Source organism: Aythya ferina (assembly GCF_964211825.1).
Source record: "Aythya ferina genome assembly, chromosome: 8".
In the NCBI taxonomy this organism is placed as follows: domain Eukaryota; kingdom Metazoa; phylum Chordata; class Aves; order Anseriformes; family Anatidae; genus Aythya; species Aythya ferina.
The window spans coordinates 16,975,648-16,997,810 of NC_140304.1; the positions used below are offsets into that span (position 1 = coordinate 16,975,648).

The following is a 22,163-nucleotide window of genomic DNA, read 5'->3' on the forward strand; positions in this document are numbered from 1 at the left end:
GTGTTCAGTACTGAGGTGCTGTCAAATACCAGGAGCTGCATTTACCGTCATCCAGAATTACCGCCCCTCAACGTTCAGCTTTAATGTTCCTCAGTGAGGAGATAGCTTTTGGAGAGTAAAGGGTGAGAGGATCAGGACAGCCACCATTTTCAGAGCTGGTCTTGGTACTACAGCTCAGGGCTCGTGAGAACTCATCAGGGTAGCAGGTTCCCTGCTCTCTAACATTTGTGCAGCTTTTAGGAAGGATTAAGTGAATGTGATGTGTGACAACAGCAGCATCGTTAGACTGTGTGGTTGTGAGTAGCTGGGCCGAGAGAAGCATTATTAATGTCTGGAGAAAGCTTTCATTTGGAAAACCAAGAGCTGACTCAAGCAGCTGCAATGACTTTGTGCACTGACCTCCTCTTGTTGCTGACTGTGGGTGTTTGCCATAGCTGGGGATGCTGCCTCAGCTGGGAGATGTTCTCTTACAGCTAAGGGTGAATGGGAGAAGAGATGGGGAAAAAACAAACAAACAACAATGCTCTGTTAGTCTTTCCTGAAGTGCTAAAAAATTTAAAATTAAAATTGGTTGAAATTCATGAGGATTCAGGAGATTTGGGCCAAGATAGACATCATCTGGGTGAAAGCTGTCCTGGCCCTCATCTGTTGGACTCCTGGATATCCAGAGCTTTTACGCTGCTGCTGTCTGACAGCAGGTTGAGCCATTGACTGTTAAGTCCTAAAAGCACTCTGCCTTTCCTTTCTCACCTCTGTTCCTGTGCCTGGCTGCTTCACAGGTGTTGTCAGGTATTGCCCCTCAAGATGAGCAGGGACATTTGTGCTGCTTGGGTTCTCTCCAGAGTGTAGTTACAGTTGGTTTGTGACTCAAAGGTAAGGTGTGTTTTTTGACTTCTTTCATTTGTAGTTGTTTTTCCTTTTCACCAGCAAAGGAGCCACACTTCTCTCTCTCTCTCTTTTTTTTTTTTTTTTTTTTTTTTTTTTTTTTTTTTTTTAAGGCAACTTCTCAAACACAGTAGTAATCATTAAGATGGCTTTTAAGTACTTAAGAAGGCATTAAGTGCTGAGTTTCCTCATTCACCTGTAGTGGATCATCCAATCAATGTTTGACCTGCGGTGTAACACTTGTAAAGTTCCAGATGCTCCAGAGCTATCTGAAATGGCAAAGATCTGTGTATGTGTTTCTCAAGACAAGATCTCTCTGATCTCACCTGGGGAGAAACAAAGCGTGTGTATCTGCTAACTCTTACAGGAATGAACACTGAAGTTCCGTGGTTTCACATTTGGAAAGAAAATGAAGAGCCAGTGGAGAGAATCTGCCAGAGACATAACCAGGTGCGATGGTACTGGAAGAATTGAAGACTGAGAAGCAGTAAGTGTTTGTGTTCACAAAGATGTTTGCTAGTACATTTTAACCCATTTTTTACCCAGGTTTTGATGATTTGTTAAATATTTCAGCACTGAATACCTCAATACTGGGGGTTAAATACATAAATACTAGGAAACATCTGTGCAGACAACTCTTGAGATATCTTGGACAAATCTGTCAGTGTTAGTACACATAATGAACATCAGGTTAAGAGCAAGTTGGAATCCAAAATCACATTGCAGTGGTAACTTCTGTTTCTCTAAATGAAAAATGGTTGATTATCCAGTGAGAAGGCAGTCATTTTCCATATGTGCATATCAGTGAGAAACAAAGTTATTTGTTCCCTTGTGATATTACCCTTCTGACGTTAAGAAAATGAGATTTGTATTCTTACCCTCTGGTAAAGATTTTATTTCAAAGACCACCTCATTTCAGTGCTGAAAGGCCTTAAATTCTTTCAGCTTAGAATAATAAATTGTGACATCTCTTTTTATTGGGCTGATGTAGCAAAACATTTCCTATCTCATCTCAACTAGTGAGAAAAATAGCTAATAGTTTTGTGTAATGCAGGGTGCAATCCCAATAAAGCTCTAAAGTTCCTAGCTCTCAAGTTGCAAGGCAGATGGCAGAGGTGCCACACTAGTAGAGATCACAGTTAGAGGAGCATTCTGTTGGGGGGGTGGACATCTTGCTGGGGTCATGGTCTGCTCCTCTTCTCATCAGGCTTGGTCAATAGTTAACGTGGGATTCAGAGACAAGGGGTTTGGTGCTACTTTTCTCAGTGGAGTAACGGTTCATTTCTCAGGTTCTGGTAGTCAGCAAGTGATACTGCTTTTATTCGACCTTTTAAAGATACATATATCTCTGGGTTTGGTGTGTGAAGTGTTCTGTGTACATATATTTTTATTTTCTCTTTGCAAACTCTTTGTGTCTTTGACCTTTGAATGACTGGAAAATGAGTCTACATTTATAAGAGTTCTGGGCCGATGCAAAGACACCTGGGTTTTACTGCCTTTTGTAGGGATCTTCAGCAACTTGCTTATTTTGACTTTCCTTTCTCCCTTGGCTTAAACACTTGGTGAACTTTTAAAAAAAATGCTGTGGGAGACTAAATAGTACTATAAATTGTGAATGAAAAATGGGAATTACTTAGTGATAATAGATTATTAGCATAGTGCAAATGTCACCTGCAAACTTTATCTAGGCTATCAAACATACAGAGTACTTGAATCGTATACGAAACTTTTTTTTTTTATTCCTGAAGAAACTTTAAACGGCTCCTACGATTAATAAATACTGGCTGGCTGCGTATGGAGGGGCCATGGAGATTTGCCTGTGGTTTTTTTTTTTTTTTTTAATTTCCTTGGAGGTTATCATATGTGAGGCATGAAGTCCTGAATCAAATATTTCCAGTGATAAACAGCACATTTGTCTAGATGCATTCATGACCCATGTAATAGTGCTATTCTTCTGCTAAAGATAAATGCAGAGTAGGGCAAAGCAATGATATCACGTTCCAATTAAGGGCTTTGGTAGCACACTGAGAAGGGCAGAGGACAGCATGTTCTGCTGAGCAGGACTTGCTGCGTCCCTGCTCTTGGACTGGACTGGCATAGCACAGTACAGTGACATGTATTATAAATGTACATAACAGGTCTGCTGGGTTTACTAGTTGTAAACAAGTCTACAAATTCATGTGATGCAAGCGTGTATATCCCTTAAGCAGCTCTTTCATACTGGAAAATGTTATATTCCATGTGTGACAGTGTCTTGTGAACCACAGTACCTGACCTCTGCTTGCAGGAGGATGCTGAGCTGTCCTGGGGGCAAAGGCAGCTAGTCCTGATGCTGGCTGCCAATTAACTTTTCAGAAAAATTAGCAAGAGCTTTTGGATCCAGTTGCAAAAATAGATGTTACCTGCATTTGCTCTGAGCAGAGCTAGGAAGATGCCGACAGATGCTGAGTATTCACATTATTAGAGCTTCACTTTGCTGGCACAGAAATTAGAGATGCCTAAAGACAGTCTCAGCTTTATTTCTACCAGCTGGGCACAAGTTATTTCAGAAAGAGCTTGTTTGTGTAATGAAACACCTTGCTGCCCTTGTTTGGTGTGAAAACCATGCTGGATGTTCCAGATGCATGGCCCCAGCAACTGTGCCATCCTGGAGGGACTGCCAAACACGTACCACTTGCTATCTCAGCCTCCAAAATTCAGACTGAAGAATTGGTTACAAGTGCTAAAGACACTGATTAGCCCTCCAAAAAAAAAAAAAATGTAATGGAGATGCTGAGCAGCACCACTAATTACTCACAGTGGCCTGTTGCAGAAAACCTTATGGATGTCAATACAGACTCTGAAGAACCACTTGAGGTAAATGTTTTATTCTTGATCACATTCTGTGTCCCTTGTGCACATTATGGGTAAGGGCTGAGCTTGTTCAGAAGTTCCCAGTGAGTTTTATAGTGTCAGTATTGTTTAGTAACTCAACAGAAGGTGTATTTGGTGTATGCATGAAGGAGATGCTCTACTTGTAGTATCCTCTTATGAGGCAAATAAATATTTCTCACCCATAAGAAATAAAACATTAGAGTAACACAGTACTAAAATCTTGATGACCCTAGTGCCTGATTACATTTTCTTCAAATGAACCTTAGCTTACAAAGACTTGGATGGTGAAAGCTACAAAGATGGCGAAGGGCCTAGGGGAGAAGCGGCTAAGGTCACTTGGCCTGTTCAGCCTGGAAAAGAGGAGGCTGAGGGGAGACCTGTGGCCTACAGCTTCCTCACGAGGGAGAGTGGAGGGGCAGGCACCGATCTCTTCTCTTTAGTGACCAGCGATAGGACCTGAGGTGTCAAGCTGTGACGGGGAAGGTTCAGGCTGGATATCAGGAAAAGACTTTTCACCGAGAGGGTGGTAGCACACTGGAACAGGCTCCCCAGGGACACAGTCACACAGAGAGCCAGATTGATCTATCCATCTACGTCCCATGTCTGTACTCATTTACGTGACTTCCCCTTGAGAACATTTCCTATGAATATTGTTCATAAATATTTCCAAGAAACCAGCAAACAATTGTTTGGTGCTTTTTTTTTACATTTTCTTGAGAGAGAGTTACTTCAGCAGGGAACAGTAGTGTTGTTGTCCTTTTCAGCAGGTTTGCGGGAGGGGGTTACTGTGTCTGGGTTTGGGCAGTTTGTTTGGATGGTTGTTGATTTTGTTGTCGTTGTTCCCCTCCATTTTTGGCAGTCTGGGCAAGTGGGTGGTTCTCTGTTGTTGTTTTTTTTTTGGTTTGGTTTGTTTTTTTGACCACTTGTGAATTATTTGAACAGGCAGGCTTTTGTGGGAGTGAGATTTATTTACTTATTTATAGTGTGTTTCTTTGTAGGGTTTGCTATATCTGAGAGTACTTTTGTTTTTATTCAGTTTTTGTTATTCTTAATGTCAGGTTGTTCTTGGTAGCTTCCAAGCGACTTCTGTGGCTGCTATTTTTTGTAGTTCTTTCTTGTCAGACATACAACCTAAAAAAGTCTTGGCCTTTGGTCCTAGTCTGCCCCCCGGTCAGGGAGTGTGGGGCTTCTGTGCGGATGTGTGCTGATCTCAGCTGGGGAATGTGGTCACCACCGACTTCCCTTCTCAGCAGGGCTAGGGTGTGAAAGAGACCAGAAACTGCTTGCGCCACACGGTACAATGCAGCAAGAGTGGTGACAAAGCCACATGAATCAGTCCCTGCCCAGCTGGTGCTGGAGGGTTCATCCTCAAGGCTGAGGCTTATCAACTTCTTGAATCGTTTGCCTTTGTTGCTTCTCCACGTGGGCACTGGTATCACTGCTGAGGGAGACCTGCAGTGAAACAGGTGACTGCTGAGCCCCATGGCCAACAGTGAAGGATGAGGTTGCTGAAGTAGTATTTATTCTCCTTGATTCTATAAATTTTACAAATACATATTCTTGTATATAAGCTTAATAAATCCAAGTAGCAGTCCAGCATGACTTGGAAGAGTCCCTAGAACTTGGGCCAAAGCAGGGTTTTAAAACAAATTTATGAAGGATTGAAAGCAAGAGTGATCATGGGCTCATATGGGTCAGGACCTTGAACTCCATTCCTTCCTTGCAAGCTGGGCTCCTTCTCTTATCCACACTGAGATCTCCCAGCTGGGAACAGACACAGGCTTATCAGGTCTCTGGTATTTATCAAGTCTTTTTTTTTTTTTTTTTTTTTTCCTGGCAGCCCTAAAATACATTTTTTAAAAACAGTAAAAAAATAAGCAGGCATCTACTTCCAACACCTTCACAAAAGGATACGGAGATATTACAAGCTGATTTCACTTCTGTCTGCTTAAAAAGGGAAAAATAGTTTGCGGTATAAATATGCAATTAAAAATAGCAGCTATTAGAGAGTCTGAAGAAACAAAATAGGAGTGCACTGTGAGGTAGAGCTGATTTCAGAGAAAACCCTCATCCCTTTTGTCTGTGTTTCTAATTTGAAACTCTATGACGTCAGGATCTATTCTCAATAGTTGATGCTTCACTTCCATTTCTGTCACATACGTTGAATGTCATGGGCCAGACTCTGGTGTAAACTGCCCAGTTTTTAATGATTATCAGAAACGTAAGTAGTCTCTAGCCTCAGATCTGTTTCAGACCTTTACTGTGTGTTGATGGTGCAATCCATATCTGTAAACCTCCATATGTATACAGCAGTAAATGCTTTTGTATGAATTGTCTCACTTATTCACAAATGAAGGAGAAAAATGTCTCTTACGTGTATAGGTGCCCACGTGCATGCAAAGACATCAGCAGATTAGGAAGGTGCTTTCAAGCTTCTCATTCAAGTTAGGCATTTTAGTATTCTAGGAAGTGGTGGAGGGTATGACAGTCTGACTGCCCAAATATATCTCTGTTGTGACTCAGTGCAAGTAAGCAGATTTATGCTGTGATCTTGCTGCAGTGTTAGAAGATAAAGGCTGGAGGGAAAAGAACAAAGTGATGGAAGAGACCCGTGTACAGAGGCCACATGATTGAGGCTTGTAGAGAACCTTGTCGCAGAGAAACCTCTCTGTAGGAGGGACTGGAACTGCACCCAGCACAGCTCTCTGAAGAGCAAATCGAAGACGTTCATGGGGACTACATCTTAAACACTAAACTCTGCTCTGCCCATCTGTGTGTCAGTATGGGGCTGTCAGGCTTGTTCAGAGGCACGTGGTGCTTGCATAGACACCCTTCCAGGAATCTGAGGTAGCCTTTTTCCTAGTGCCATAACATGAAGCTGGGAAAACTGGAAAAGTTTACACAAAAGTGTAAAAATGAGCACTGCTTTATATAGCTGTGATGGTTCTTTTAGAAAGTGGAGCCAAGCCCTGGAAAGTGGTGATTTTTCTCGCTTTATCCACAAGATTTGTATTGACTGGAGCTGTTCTGTTAAAAACCGGGTATTAGGCTGTGTCTTGGCCAAGCTTGATATATGCAGTCGTGTGTCTGCAAAAACTCATTCTCTAGACTTTGGGGGGGATCTACAGTTTCTCTGGCCACATGTATGCTGCTCAATGAGACAGGCTGCGGCTTGTTGGACAATCCTGAAGACAAGTGGTTTTGTGCAGGCCATGTCTGCCACATCAAACTTTCCTTCCTTGTTCTGTTTCCAGCCTTTTTTGCCCCAAACATGGAGACTTTATTGATACTGCCTTCTTTCTGGGGTTAGTCCAGGGCTTGTGTGCTCCCAGCAACCAAGCGTTGCTTGGAAGAGTGTTAGCTGGTGCCTGATGAAACCTTACCAAGGAGCTCACTAAGACTAAACAGCCCTTGCTGTGACCATATTTCATGAGAACTATGTGGCTTGGTACTCGGAGCTTCTGGAGCTGCAGCTCCAGTTCTGAAATGTCCTGAAAGCTGTTTTGTATTTTAAGGCACTTTGGTGCATACAGACACTTTTTAAATGGCCTCCCCAGTCAGGTTTACTTCAGTTGTACTCCAGTTTTCAACAATAGGGCAGTAGAGGTTGCCCTCGTGTTTATCCACCGCCTCTGTGTCATGCTTGTCTAGCTGATGTTTCAGAGCACACAAATGCAGAGGTCACCACAACATTTATTTCCATCAATACTTCCAATGCCACACTTTTGGAGCCAGCCTCTACTTAAGCACCAGTCTGAGTCCTGAGATGTGGCCATTTGGAATGGGCAGAAATAACAGCAAAGAAACATTTCAAGCCTTTGCAATCATAAACTAGGTTGGCAGACATCTAATTCCTTGTGCCCACAATCAGCTGCAGTCACAAAACTGGAGTGCTTTGAAAACGGAGTTCATTTCCTCCCTGCTCTCCATTATTTTTGACACATTTAAGTTATATTTCTGGTCTTTTTTTTGACATGTTCATAGTACAAACCAGAGGTTTGATGGCTGGCTAGAAAAGCAGCAGCAGCAGTAAAGCTTTGTCTTGAGGAGTGCTTACCTTTCAGGGATCAAAGTTCAGTGCAAAGCATGAAGGTGCCCAGACTTCTTAATTGCAGTAAGCAATTATACTGGGCACAGATCAGGATCTTGTGCTCCTGACATGTTGCTTCGTCTCTGTGGCAGTCTTGAATTGCTGTTGTCAGACTTATGTCTAGACATTTTTTTTTTTTTTGGCATTATTAGATGTGCACTCAGATGCTTTCTAACAATAATGTTCAATGTGTGCTTCAGGTACTTGGCTGTATAGCAATGACCCTGGCCATGTGTATAAATAACTTCACACACAAGTGGTTGTGTGGAAGAGGGTTGTGTGGGAGAGGAAGCAGACAGCCTGGATCCTTCTTTAGCTGGGAAAATCCTGCGTGAATTTTCCTTAGCTCCAAGTTGCACAACTCATTGCTCTGAGAGAGGAGGAAAGCAAGCAAAAAATTATGTAGAGTTTAAAAGGGATTAGGCTTTGGAGTGCAGTTGGCTTCTCAAAGAGCTATTTCAGTGTACCCATCCCCTGTGCTGTGGGCAAATGAGTGCTGACTCAACCCTCAGAGCAGCCCATGTGTCTATGTCTGTTATCATCATGTCATCTTAACTTCTTCTGCTTGTCCATCGGTGATATGGCAATCTCCTTGGGGCAGGGAGCATGCTTTGTTTGGAGTGCCCTGGATCAAACAATCCGATTTGTTTTGCTGGCATAGCTGTAACATAAGTGGATAAAATAAGTAAGTCACCCAGAAGAGTTTAATTACCCTGAACACCCTCTTCATTGCTCTTGGAGGATTTTTGGCTTCCACAGCTCATGGCGGATGAAGCTGTGGCTCAGGAGAACAGTTCTACCAACAGATCGTGTGTCTGGGCTGAAGTAAGCACCTGCAGTAGTACAGAGCTCCGCTGCTGCTCCTCACCATCAGGAGGACCACAGGTACCTTCCTGCATGCTCCTGGAAGGAAAAAAGAGCATAAGAAATGCTATGGTGGACAGAAAGGACAAACAAGCATCAAACTGCTCACTGCCATGCTCCTGTCTGCCAACAGAGCCAGTGTGAACTGCCAATGCTCGCAGGCCTACAGCTGCAAATCTTTGTGGGTACTGACAATGCAATGCTGGAGCTTCTTCGGTATATGCAGAGTAGACATGGGAACGAAGTATCCTGACATGCTCCTGTTTCCCTTCTGATTGTCCTCGTTTCTGCCTGTGGGGTGGTCAGTGTTTAAAAACAAATGTAGGAGGAAGGCCCCCCAGGCTGGGTCGTGCCATGTGACCCCATGCATGGGTGATGACCCTGCAATCCTGCTGGGGAGCTGGGAACCAGCTAGTTCCCAGGGCTGCAGTCTGGGTGGGGGTGATGGAAGACAGTACAAGCCCTGTGCCCTGAGTAAGCCCTAAGGCAGCGCTCTGACTAAGCTTACTAACATGTTGGGATGGACCCAGTTAAACCAGGAAATCTGGGCAAGTCAGTGATTCCTCCTGTCACACTGCACTTGAGCCTTGTCCTTTGCTGTGAGCTCCCGGGGACTTCACTCCTAGCCTTTGGGGATTTATTATCCTTCTTAGAAGTGTATATATCTCCTGTTATTTCCTCCTCTAGAGGTTTATGCTTTAATTGGCCATGAGATGGGCTTGGGAGGCTTTTCTTAACATAGGTCAGGAAACAATTGAGAGGAACTGAATTTTTATTCAGAGCAGTGCCCTGCCTTCTGCATGGCATCAGATCAGCAAGCGTGAAGAGACAGCGCAGTCTGAGGAATGTCAGATGTCTGGAAAGGAGGGTCCAATTCTTGGCACTGCTGCCCATTTGCATTTCGGTAGAGGCCTCCTGGGTATCTGCTTCACAGTAAAATGCAGAAATACCCCATCTACAGATGGAGGGTACTTTAATGATGATGAAGACAGCAGTAAATATTTTTGGGGATTTTTTCCTGTATGTTTGCCTTTTTTAAGCAATAGTTAGCTGTGTCCCACAGCTCTTTGTGAACTGGGAACCAGGCCATGCAGTCCTTGCTCTTTTGAGAGATGATCAAGGTAACTGGAATTTACGTACTTGAGTCAGAGTGAGTTAGGAGGTTGGAAGATTTCCTGTTGAAGTGAGAGAGGAGGAAGAATTTGGTTTCTCTCCCACTTTCAAAAACCGACAGGGAAAATGTACCTATTTTAGCACTTAGGGTTAAATTTCAGACTGAATGCTGAAAGGGCTGAGCTCCAGATAATGCTGCCCTGTGGGGAGCAATTGGTTTGCGGTGGAGTCCTTCTTTGAAAGACTTCAGTGTTGTGAAGTTGGTCAAATCCTGCTTCCTTGCCGTGCAGCTGAGAGCTGTGAGGAGGGTGTTGCTCGGGTTCCCATACTCACACACTCCCTGATGCTACTTGCTCCAAGATCACTCAGAATTTTCCACTAATTATTCACAATTCCCATGCTCTGCATCTCCCAGGCCTTTAGTTGAAAGCACAGCAACATCTCCTGGAACCGGGTGGCTATTGCAAGTTCAGTTGTCAAAGTGCCGTCCTTAAACACTGAGCAGAGATAATCACTCAGTTCCAGAGACTCCAGATTTGCTCCCATTGTGCAGGCACCAGGGATGGCATGTGGCACAGCGTAGCGTGTCCAGCACATCTCCTCACCTTAGTGAGGATGAGGAGGGAACCAGCTATCACAAACTGTTCGTTATTCAGATGTCACTCAGAAATTTTATCGCATCTAGTGATGCAGGTCACCATGTTATACCGGTGCTCATTATTTAGAGGGAAACTGAGGAGAGAGAACTGGAGAACAGGACTGTTGATGCCATAATGAAGGAGGTAGGAGGGATTCACCCCAGAAACAAGTACAGGAGCTGCCAAATGTCTGAATTTTACTGCCAAGAACCTGGTCTCCTGTGAAGGAAAGCTACCAGGACCATCAGTATCCTTTAAAATCTGAACAAAAAAAACTCCTACAAGAGGTTCTCTGCTCAGAAGTAAAGCTAACTCCTGTCCTTGTTGACCTCATTTGTAAGATCAGGTAGAACTGGAGAAAGAGACATGCAAAAGGGGAACAATTGTCTCCTTCAAGGCCTCTCATAAGAGAGCAGCAGCAGCAAGGTTGGGTGGGACTGGTCTTGTAACTACATCTTCACTGATTCCAGTGGCTGCGCTCCATGGGACGCCACCTAGGTGCATACACTATCTTGGAGCAGAGCTGAGATGGATTGCAGCCTAAACCCACATGCAGGTTTCCTCCCTTTTCCTTACAGAAAAATGTGGAAAATACTGCAAGGGAAATGTTGCTCACATAGCAGAGAGGAAACTGGAAGTCCAGGTTTGCTGTATGAGACCCACATACTGCAGGGAGGGCACTGGCTGAGAATGGTGGGGCACTTTGAGGTGGGCTCTGGCTTAGGAAGAAGGATTTTTCCCTTTGCATGGTGTGTCTGTTCTTTTGCAACATCTGTTGACATGGCAAGCATCTGTTTCCCAGCATGGCTAGTCAGTGCCTGACGCAAGTTCAAGCCTTTGTTTATTCTTTACATGGTATGGCTTCACCCATCATATGCTGCTCACTGGTGATTTTAGGTGCAGAAAATGGTTCGACTAATCCACTGACAATGCTCACTTTTTCCTCTACCCTGACCTCATTAGAGAAGCTGCGTTGGGTGTGACAGCTCTTTTTGAAGATGTATATATAAAAGAACAACGACAAGAAAAACAAACCCTTACACGAAACTGGAAACTTCTCCCCATTGAATCAGACCAGCACTCCCCCTGCTCTAAAATCCTTTTGGCTGCAGTGACTGAGATGAGGTATCTCCAGATTAGAGGCGCACAGGAGTTCCCACCAACCCCAAGCACAAATAGGGGATAAGTGAATTTCTGAATATCTTTATAGGACTTTTTGCCATTTAGGTACAGTTTTGTAGGACAATGTGGCCAGCCCATAGGAGAGAGGAATGACAGCCTTTTGTGAGACCGCAGGCTGAGGTGGTTCAAGTGGCTGATCCAACCGGGGTTTTTTTGGTGAACTTGTGGCAAAGTTGTTGTTCAGGCTGTGCTGTTTGCATGATGGGATTCATCATGCTGTGAGTGAGCAAAGACTATTCCAATGTTGCATTTGAAGGATTGGGGAAAAAAGTCACTTCCTATTGTTTTGTTTCTACCCTTCTTTTCTCCCTCAAATAGAGAAAAAGACAATACAAACAAAATGTTATTAGCAGAAATTTTTATTTTTTCTTCTGAAATTCCAGGAAACACATCAGAAAGGCAATGATGAGGCACAGGTAAGGCAGCTCAAAGCTCCAGGATTTCATAGTGCAAGTTTCTTGCTGCTTCTGTGCCTGCTGTGCCCTGGTAAAGGAAAAAGAAGGGCTATGTATTATTTAAATAGAGCTGTGCTTTTTGGGAGAGGATATATTTCCCCTTGTTCTAACAATTAGCCAACAGGATCACGTTGCAGAAAAATATAAGAACTGGGATGGGGAGAGAGCATGGATGTGAATGTAGATTTCTCGTCTGGTGCAATACAAAGACTCTGCTTGTACTACAGCAAGCCCAGCAGCATTAGCAGCCAGATTATTTGTTTAATTTTAACTGCTGTCCTTGTTACATCTTGACTTGCTAATTAGTATTTTAAGTACATGTGGAATAGTTTGGACGCATTCCTTCAGCTTTCACACACATCTCTATTGCTGTTCCTTCTTCCTGCCCTGTGTGATCATCTAAGTAACATCATTTCTGCTTCCAGATGGGTTGAATTCTTTAAAAAGGGAGGAAAACCCAAACATCTCTGCTTATTCATCCATGGAGCACTCTTATTTACATGAGAATAGATCAGGCTGTGCAGCAGCACTCCCTAAAGGCGGGGCAGAAGGGTACCTATGCTCACAAAGAAGAATTAAGGAGGCACAAATGTAGATGAGCTGCGTTTTATTCCTGCATCTACTCTGAGTTTTCACATCCCATTTGCAACATGCAAACTGCTCTGCACAGATGAGGTGCGGAAGTAGTGGGTCAGTAACACCACTGGCAACTTCAGCCAGCCAGATTTCACCGAACAATTGCTTTGGTGACATACACCACAATTAGTAAAACATCTGTAGAGAAGGATGTCCTAAATGACTGGATTTTAAGAATAGGCATGGATTTCTAAATGGACACAGCATCACTTCCAGTGATGATGATGACCAATGTGTTATAATGTGACACACCGCTAATCAGATGCAGCAGTAATGTTAGCAGGCATGGGTACAGTGATAAGAGCACCTGATTGACCTGAACATTAGTTGAGGAATTTGTTGAAATGCTCCTGCAAGCAGAGGAACTCCGTGTTACACTCTCAGGGAACCTTAAATTACACTTTTTATAGAAGTAATATCAAGCAGTTATGCAAATGACCAAAATAAACCAACTTAGTTTACAGATCTCCTTTTAGTTTCTTGAAATGTACCTTCCTGTAAGGATGCAGGTAGTAACTACTAAAAGCCATTTTCAGTAGTGACAGTTTTCAGAGCATGGAGTCACCCTGGTTGCTATTTATTGATAATGTTTGGAAGGTTCTGCACACTTAAGAATAAATACATTTCTGTACATGCGCAATTCTGGAGGCACTTCCCAAACGTTTTGTGAGAACAAAAAGCCCTTTTCCTGACTGTTTACAGATGACTTGCAAAGAATAAGCAAGAGGTTTGAGCATGGCTGAACAGAACAGCTGCCGAGAATTCAGATCACAAACCCTGCTTTTTCCACAAGCTCTGCTTTGAAAGATACGGAAATGAGGCGTGTTCCAAGCTAATGCTGCCCATCAAAGCAGTGGTGAGAAGGAAACCTTGTCTAATTTCCATTCTCCTGACTTGCTCTTTGAAAGTTCATTCTTTAAGTGTTATCATTTCTGAAAGCTTTTTAGTGTTTAGGTTCCAGCCGTGATCTCATGGGCTTTGGTGAGTTTTTTTTTTTTGAGCTGAAAGGAGGTTGTAATGAAATGTAGATGCACACTTGCATCTGTATGCTGTGTGCACTGGGACATATCAATCCATATGATGAATAATACACATATCACCACCTTTGATTTTCACAAAATTGATTTTCATCTCTTGCATATCCTTAGTGGGGCACAATCTGACTTTACAAATTTTCTAGGCTCTCAAAATGTATAATCTGTATTGGTGAAGTACTGTGCTGAAGAACACAAATTTCCTTCAAAGCCAGCCTGGCCTCAAATCCTTGTGTTGCCAATGTCTGCATTTGAAAGAGCTGAAAACAAAATCACCTGTAAGGTGTCATGTACATCCCCAGTCATTGCAGTTAATGAGATAATGCTCAATGCCATTGGGGAGCTTTCTTATCTGGCACCAGAAAAAGATATATTAAATCACAGAAACATTACACTTCAATATCAGAAGTGGGTTTTGGTAAGTTTATTTTACTTTTCCTTGATTCTCAACGAATTGGGAATCTCTGAAGTCCTATTCAGAAGCTGTTTGGGACATTTCTTTCTTTGCAGGTGGTTTTACTGAACCCTTGTGAATACTTGGCTCAGACTTTACAGCATGCAAACTAAGTACTCAAATGCTATGTAAAACAAAACAAAACAAATTCAAAGTAAAAATGCACACTTCTTATGGAGGTGTTTCTCCACAGCTGGTGTAGCATATGTGAAAGCCCCGAGTGGTGCTACAAAGCTTTTACAGGGCTCATTAGACTTGACCTACTTCTCTGTTGTGTTTTCAACTTGTGGATAGAAGCACCTTCAAACTCATGCTAACAACAGTGTGGTAGGGATGTCTTCCCACTTCTGAAACATAGTTTTGGCCTGTTCCAGCTTCATCTTTGCTATAGAGGCAAAGTCACCCTGAAGTAAGGGTGAATCAAAGGTGACTGCTTTCTCTAAAACATGTTTGTGCATCAATCTCTAACATAACATAAATATCATTTAGTTTCTTCACTGTAGCTTGCTCAGAGTTCTTGCTGGAATGTCTACTAGAGGAAAAAAAATGGACAAGTGGCAGTTGTACCCTACTGCCATGATGTAACAGGGAAGCGGACTAATGAAAATCTTAAATTTGCATTCTTTTTTTTCTTAAAATTTTATTTTTAAATAACAGTATTGACATTTTATGTCAACTTCTAGCTCCATCCATGAACTTCTCAGGGTAGGAGAGCTGACTAAATTTGGTCCAAGCTGATGTCACTTGCGGATGGGTGACACATTGAAAATGGAGATCTGAGGGGCAGATCCAAGGGGTGTTGCTCTACCTTTTGTGGACAACTTTGGGAATGCATCTCTTTTTCTGGTCCTAGCACAGTAAATAACCAAGAAGTAGGCCGTTATGAAGACCAAAAGAAGCAGAGGAATATGTCAGCTTGAGACTGATCTTTCTAGACTGACAGGTCAAGTAGTGGCGAAATGGGAACCATGGGAAAACCATGGGAACTCATCAGGCCAAACTCATGTTGTTTGTGGGTAGAATTAACTGGAATGCAGGTAGACAAAACTTCTGTCATTGATTGTGTTTCATCTGGGGACTTCCCTGTAATTCAGTACAAGAAAAGGGAGTATATCTGACCTGAAAAGCTGCCAGGGCTTCTTTCTATTTTCTTGGAGTAAAAATGCTGTTTGTTCCACTGCCTCCAGGGAGTCTGTGCTGTAATGCACACTGCTGTGTGTCTGCTGCCTACACATGGCCACCCTTTTAGATTTCTCCATGAAGGTATGCAAGTATGCAGTGTGTGATTTTTGAGCTGACAGAGGATGGTTGCACTAGACTGAAACAAACCTGTTCACATGGTGTAAGCTCACTCTTTGGATCAAAGGACTGATTGCAAAAGTGCATAATAATGAATTAATGGAGACCTAAGGGGACTTGGAAGCCATCTGCTTGACAGCAGAGGTCTGCTACCCTGTTTTTCTAACAGTTTCCCTGTCAGACCTTATTACGTGGTCACGTCTAAGTCTGAGGGATGACAAACTGGATTAGTATGTCCAAGTTAGACAACAATGAAACCAAACATATTTTATCAGCTAAGTATCCCCTTTTGGAGCCATTCCCATGCTGATGGCTGCAATCCAGTAACGGCATCCCAGAGTTGAGAAAGTTACTTGCCAGTTTGAGCTCTTGTGCTGAGATTGTCGTCTCTCCTGGGCTTCTTCTCAGCACCTTGCAGCTCACAAGCTATACAGCTGGAGATAAGCAGCTCAAAGTGCTTTAGGGCTCCTTTATTACCAAACATGAAGACAGAAATAATTCGTAATACACCATATTGCATTAACCAGCAAAGGTTGTAAAGGCTATTGAATATGCTTTATAGGCTTGAAATACTGTTGGGATGATTTTGAGTTCCCTGCTAAGTGCCTATTGCATTCATGCTCCCTCTGAAGTCAATATGAGCTGACCTGTTATACCATAAGATTTTACTTATATTTGTCTCAGATTAACCTTAAGTGTGTGTGTATATATATATATATATGTGTGTGTGTATATGTATATATGTATATATATATGTATATAAAATATCTATGCACAGAGTGTTGATTTTGACATATGAATACTTAGTCTTGGTAAACAGGCAGCACTGCGGATTTACAACAGGATCTGCACTGCCCTGCTGTATGTGCCGGTGGTACCTCCCAGACCTGCTGGTTTTATAGGAAACCTTTTACAAGGAAAAGGATGCATGAGGTGAAACCTTGCAAGCCACCACAGAGGCAGCCAGGTTTAATTAGGAGAGTATCGAGAGGTATTGGAAACTGCATATTCACTATTAATATGGAGGGATTCCCACCTCATGCAGTTGTGCAAGCCTGCCGGGCCACCCTGGCCTGTTTTGCCATGACCTTATCTCCATGCTGAACATATATTTCCTTCTCACCTTTGTGGGGCTTTGAGGGGATGTTGTAATACATAGAGGTCTTTCTAGGCATTGCCCCTTTCACAGTGCTGCCTGCAACGTTGTCAGTGCTCAGTAGCCTCTTTTGCTGGCCAGTACTGTCATGTTCTTCTGGTCTTTTGTAAGTGCTTTTCAGCTGGGACTATCATTCATCTGCTCAGACAGGTAAGACCATGTTTGAGCACCCCAATAGGTGTGTGTCAATAGAAAGTATAACTATGCAAGCATTCATACAAGTACCTGCAAAACACAGTTTGGAAGTTCATGCTTGGTCTGTAGTGTCTTGGCGGGCAAAGTGGGTGGTGGCACACCTGACACAGAGCCCTTTGCTCTCAGTGAGACATGGCCTTGTTTTGCCAACCAGTCTTCCCCAGGATTTATAGTTAAGGCGTTGCAGACAAAGAACCAGGATCCTTGTCCTGATCCCTCTGTGCAGTTGGTGTTTTTGAAGTGATCCAGACCTAAACAAGGAAGCCCCATGCTGCCAGAGGGCATGCTCTCCCAAAGGATTGCATCAACAGGACCAAGAAATGGCAGTGAGTGAGTGAGGGAAAGGACAGCACGACCTAGATCTGCTGGTAGTTCATAAAACAGATACTTTCCCACTCCAGGCTGGTGTATCACCTAGATGAGTAGCGTTGGAGCTTGAATTAGTTCATTGCCAATCAGCATCTGTTAATAAACACAATGGTAAATGCAGGTGAAGACCCCAAGCTGACTAGTTTTTTTGAGTCCAAAAGTGAGCCACCATTCAAGAAGACAAGGTTGTGTAAAGCAAGACTGACTGTCAGTTAAGTTGATGTCTCTGTTTGCTGGCCATTCCCTGCTGATAACTGGACTGATTCAGCTCATTTGCAACCACCTACATCTGCGCTAACACCAGCGACATGCTCTCCATTCTCCACAAAGTGGCCCAAGCAGATGAGGTTTCAAACCTTGCCCTGAGTAATTCGGTGTAGGTCAGTGAAAGGCCAGCACCTGCAGGTCTATGAATAGAGAGTGGAAGCATGAGGTCTCAAACACGTTTGCATTTGTTAATGTGATCTCTCCACCAACCGTCGCCAAGTCTTGTGTTTCTGCTGCGACCTGAAGTCTATTTGCAGGTATGTGAGCTATGACACAAGTAATTTGCTGCAGGCTGCCATGTCCGATTCTGATTCCGAGTCCTGTATATGTGATGCCAGCATATCCCTGTGTGCTGGCAGCCGCGGGGATGGAAATGCTGTGTGTATTAAAAAGCTGAATTTGACTCTTGACTCAAGGACTCACTTTGTCCCCCACCACTGGCACAGATATGCTGACACCATGCTATGAAGAGAAAATCATCCAGGAGATGTCAGTCACTTGGTATGATAGTGCTTCTTGGTACTGCTATCCATAGTGCCTCAGCTCAGATCAAACATCACAGAAGATGCATTTCCACACACTTGATCAATCAGACTTGTTCCAGCACTGACAATAATAGGATTTTTTCTAGACAGAACTGACATTATAAATGAATTGTTGGTTAACTGGCTGCTTTCTGAACATCGATCCTATAGCTACATCCTTAAGCAGCTGTGTCCAAACGTAAGCTAAACAGGAGTAAAATTATGACCCAATTTGGATGCAGAGACAGACTTTCAATCCTGTCAAGAGTTTGAGGGTTTCATGAGTAATGAAAAAATAGCTTGCCTGCTTGAGTGAGTTTATGCGGGCTGTTCATCAGCACCTTAGGCAGAAGCATGAGCCCTCATGTTTGCAGTGGCCAGGAACTCTGGAGCAGCTCAAGACAATCTCTCCTTTTAGAGCTGTATAAACCCATCTTACAGGGAACTTCTTGCTGAACTCAGAGAGATGAGAATAGGCCTGAGCATTTGCCCCATTTTCCACAGGCAATGCTGGCTTGGTCAAGTCCTCACTCTGAATCTACGGCGGGTGTGGGGACCTGCTCCAGTGAGACGGAGCCAAAAAATGCCTAGACAACATGGCTCTCTAAGGGCACTGTGAATTTTGGCACATGTCAGTGGCTGCTCATCCTTCTCAGCTACCCAGTCCTCCATTCTGAACTTGCAGCAGCTCCAAAGGATTTGTAGGTCCAGGGACTTGATTAGACAAATGCTTTTCTCCAGCTGAAAAAGAAAACAACAACTTACACAGCAAAATCTGTTGGCAAGCCACTGAGCAGCCTTAACGAAACATGAGATATTCAGATGTACTTTTCTTTTGTGTATTGAAAGTCTGCTTTTGATATAAATAACCCCTCTCTCTCATCTCTACCTGTGTGTTTCTATGCACACCCACACAGAGATATATACATGAATATAGGTCTATTCCTAAAATTTAAAACTGTTTTAAAAACACATGATAAGTAAGTACTCGTTCATGGGCTCATACCAATGGCTGGAAAAGCAGGTCTGCTCCCACTAGCATGGCTGTGAACTTCAAAATGTGTAATGTTGCTGGGGCTGTTGCATAGTCCCACTACATAGGTACTTTCATGCACATGGGACCACCTGGTCTGGCCTAATTTTGACAGAGGGTGAGCTGCCTGTATACTCTGGGGGCGGACTGGTCCAACCCTGAAAGCCAGCCTGCTTGTAGGGAATGGTGCTGGCGGGGAAAAGGGCTCGTGAGAGCCTGGTGCTGGTAGTAGCAATGAGAAATATGTCTCCTGAGCTGTGGGAGCAATTGTGCAGGAAGACAGAAAAGTTTCAGATGCGACCTTGTTACCTTCTAGTTTATCATCTTCATTGGTTTTGTTTTGTTTTTGTTAATTACATTTTAGAGATGTAATGCCATGCTCAGGACCTATTCTGACACAAACTGGGTTATGAGCAGAGCCTGTAGGCATCCCTGGGGACAGCCAGAGACTTACTCATCTCTTGTAAATGGTCACAGTTTTCTTTTCCTGCAGAGCTGGATGTATTTAGCTGAGCAACTTCTCTTGCTGTTTTGTGCATCTTCCTACTTGATCTCTCAGATGGCAAGCAAGGGATGAGTAGTTCTTGGATCTACACATCTCCAAGCTACCCTACCCAAGTCATAGTTCCTTGGGAGCTGAGAAGTGGGAGAATAATATTCCTACTACAAGGGTACATGCCCAGAGCACCAGCCCTTTAATTATGGAAGGAACTAGAGCCAGCTTCCTCCTGCCTTTTCAGATAACTGGTTTCACTGAGCTTATAGGAGATTACAGCAAAAAAAAAAAAATTTGGCACCTGGCTCCTTTGGCATGAAGGGGCTTTTTTGCCCACGCAGACTCCTGCCATGGAAATTTGTGCGTATTCAAGGATCCACCCAAGTGGATCCAGTTGCCATGTCAGCAGATTAGTGCCTACAAAAGAGCAGCAAATACTGGGCAGGAATTTAGCATCCCATCTCCCATGCCTGTGAGCTGAATCCTAAAGACATTTATTTGTCCTCTTCATCCCATGTGGGGAAAGTCTGCCTGAGCCCACTCCCCTGCAGGTCCTGCGGCTTTCAGAGCTGGGAAGGCAGCAAGCAAGCCTTCCCCGGAGCCGGGTGCTGCTGCAGGCTGTTCCTCTGAAGAACAAGCCAGCTGTATGTGTGAGGGAGCGATACCTGTGCCGTGACAAATTGCAGAAACCATACAAAATTCATTGCGCTCTATAGCACTGACTTGGCAGCCTCAGAATAGCTTTCACTGTCTGGTAATTAGGCAAAACATGACCTTGTTTTCCTCCGTTGCAGTCTTGTAGTGGCTGGTGCAGTCTAAGCGAGGGGATGCTGGAGGGGACGCAGGGAGCTCTCACGCCCAAATGGTTTCATATCCAGAGGGCTGAATTCAGCTGAGGAGAAATCAGATCTGTAAAAAGCGTCGTTCAAATTCCAGTGGATACTGTGAATCGTTGTGCTTGTGGCTCTTGTGCAGAATTTGTCTTCAGAGGCTTTGGGAGAAGAAATGCCAATACCAGAAGCTTGGGTGGAGGCTTTGGAAGTTGTCTCAGTGTTGGCCTAATGCTGCTAATTGCAGTAAATGCTAAAACTAATACAGACTTCAAGGGGAGCTGCTACCCCAAGGGTAAATTTTGGAGATAACTAGGGTGCTTGCTCCAGATCTGTTTACATGGAGGGAAGACTTCATAGCTGTGTAGTTACTGTGACTGCGCAGGAGGGAGAGTGACGTCTGAAGAAACATACGCAAGCTTTCTTCTCCAAAGATAAAATTGGATGAAGACAAAAATGACCTAAATAAATATTGGAAGATCATAGGAAACTATTCCTTGGAGGCAGAGAGGAGGAATATATACATGTAGATAAGGGTTGCCTGCAAAAGTTGAGTGTTGTTCTTTGGGGAATTTCAGTGCATCAAAGGAGCCTGGTATCAGTCCTGGAATAACATCAGAAGAAATGTTTTCTGAAGAAAAGAAGTAAGAGGGGGTGAAAGACATTTATTTGGGAGGAGAAGGTATAATGGACTCTCCAGTATTATATTTTGAGGTGTTTTCTGGCTTCTCCATGTTTTGCTCACCAAGCTCAAATAAAGCAGGGTTTCTTTCTGTTGGGTGTGGGAGAAGTGGCTCAGCAGCCTTCATGGTAGGGGCAGGAAATCTGAAAAAATGAATCAAGCCTGTATGGCCTCAATTTTCTATCTCAAACATAGGCTGAAGTATCTACACTCATGTCTGCTCTGCGCTTGTATGATAATGGTCTGCTGCCATCAGCCCTCTGTGCTGGTTCTCCAGCGTGCTGATGGACCCCTGTGCACAAAAAAAAAAAAAAAAAAAAAAAGGGTGGGGGAAATAAGGCTATGGACGGGGTTCCTCCAGGCCAGCACAGCCTGATGATGCCCTGGGAAGTGGTCCCTAAAGTGGCTACAGCAGGTGTGCAAATTCTAGAAATTCTAGCCAGGTGTGCTGCCATGCTTTGTATTTCAGGGCTGCATTAGGTTAACGTGGACATGAAACAGCTCTTCACACTGAAGAAAACACAGGAAAATTCTGTTGTAGTTAGTATCTGAGAAGAAATTGCCATGCCAAAGGCAAAAGTGCCTTTAATGCATGGTAGGGACGTGCCTGGAGGGGAGGCCTCCATGCATCCCCAGGTGAAATTGTCCAGGTTGCTCTTGATCTCATGTTGATGGTCCCAGGGCCATGGTCACCAGTTGTCTTCTTCCCAAGGGAAATTGCTTTAAGTGGATGATATTTAAGATGTGTAAAAAACGTCCTAAAACTCTTGGTCCAACAAGAGAAAACCTCAGATACCTGCGTGAATTATTCTTGTACTTACTCTCAGCTATTCCCAAACCGGAGGTGCCTGGACACTGGCACACAGAGGCCGTGGGCTCTTGTCTTTGGAGATCTTCAAAAGCCCCCTGAACGTGAGGCTTTGCACCAGCTCTGGGTGGCCCTGCTGGGGCAGGGCTTGGGCCTGAGGGACCCAGGGGTGCCCCCAGCCTCAGACAGACTGCAATGCTGGCACCAGCCCCTGCCTGCAGGTGCCCAGGGTTTCTCTGGCTTCCTGTGGCACAAGCTGTAAGTCAGCTGTGAGGGCCG

The 22,163-nt window shown here is 43.8% G+C and overlaps 1 protein-coding gene across 2 annotated transcripts in view; it reads left to right on the top strand.

Moving 5' to 3' along the window:
- COLGALT2 (collagen beta(1-O)galactosyltransferase 2) overlaps positions 1–22,163 on the top strand; it is a 148,867-nt gene that overhangs the window by 34,777 nt on the left and 91,927 nt on the right. For both annotated transcript variants that reach the window (XM_084527388.1, XM_084527387.1), the window contains one exon: positions 1,253–1,372. The gene's annotated coding sequence lies outside the window, so the exon portion shown is untranslated. The remainder of the gene's footprint in view (positions 1–1,252; positions 1,373–22,163) is intronic.